The sequence below is a fragment of the Otolemur garnettii genome, unplaced genomic scaffold, assembly GCF_000181295.1.
Source record: "Otolemur garnettii isolate 467f Iridium unplaced genomic scaffold, OtoGar3 scaffold00104, whole genome shotgun sequence".
NCBI classification, from domain to species: domain Eukaryota; kingdom Metazoa; phylum Chordata; class Mammalia; order Primates; family Galagidae; genus Otolemur; species Otolemur garnettii.
In genome coordinates, this window is record NW_003852499.1 from 5,686,485 (window position 1) to 5,687,652 (window position 1,168).

The 1,168-nt window shown below is 45.6% G+C and overlaps 1 protein-coding gene across 1 annotated transcript in view; it reads right to left on the reverse strand.

The window, feature by feature from the left end:
* LOC100959051 (high mobility group protein B3-like) overlaps positions 1–1,168 on the reverse strand; it is a 23,241-nt gene that overhangs the window by 2,614 nt on the left and 19,459 nt on the right. The gene's annotated exons all lie outside the window — the stretch shown is intronic.

Below are 1,168 nucleotides of genomic sequence, written 5' to 3' on the forward strand. Positions count from 1 at the left end.
GGGATTCGAACCCGCCACCTTAGGTGTATGCGGCTGGCGCCTTAGCCGCTTGAGCCACAGGCGCCGAGCGGGCAGCTCATTTTTCTATTTTTAGGAGAGGTGGGGTCTCATGCTGCTCAGGCTGGTCTTGAACTTCTCAGCTCAAGCAGTCCTCCCACCTTGGCCTCCCAGAGGGCTAGGATTACAGGCATAAATCACCACACCTAGCCAATCAACTTTTCCCTTCATTAACAATTTTATAAGCATAATTTTTTTTTTTTGGAGACAGGAGCCTCAAGCTGTCCCCCTGGGTAGAGTGCCATGGCATCACAGCTCACAGCAACCTCTAACTCCTGGGCTCAAGTGAGTCTCCTGCCTCAGCCTCCCAGGTAGCTGGAACCACAGGCGCCCACCATAACACCCGGCTATTTTTTGGTTGCAGCTATGATTGTTGTTTGGCGGGCCTGGGCTGGATTCGAACCTGCCATCTTAGGTGTATGTGGCTGGCGCCTTAGCCACTTGAGCCACAGGCGCCAAGCCAGCATTACTTTTCATTATACATTCTCTCCAACCTCTTGTAACATGTGAACTTATACCATGTGAATACATTTTTAAAAATAGATTAAAAATGTTTTAGTCCATTAAATGTGACTAAGAATAAAAACAATTTAAAATCATTAATGGCTGAAATCAATACAGAGGCTCACAATTGTTCTGCTCCGTATTAATCAACCCAGTGTCTGAGTCTCCAGCACACTTATCTGAGCTCCACTAATGCTGCACATGCTCACCCAAAAGATACTCAAAGGCTCTCAAACGGCTACACTCTGAAACGAAAACAAGACTGTAAATTTTGCTGATCATTTTTAAACTAGAAATCTGAAACCAATGCCATTATCACTTAACAACACAAACTTCCAGGATGCTGTCAGGAATGATTCAGTTTTGGCAAGACAGCTGACACTTTTTAGCGGGATCTGTCAAGGGAGTAGGTAGGTGTACTTGTCTGGTTCCAGGGCAGGCGTGTGGGTGACGAAGCTAAATTTACCAGCAACAGCACCTTGCACAATGATGTTTATGCTACCGCCGTGGTGTCAGGAGATACACTCTACACATCTCTGGGAATTCTCTTGCTTTCACTACAACAGAGCAACTTCTAAAACAATGCCTTTGCTAAATTCTTCAGAGA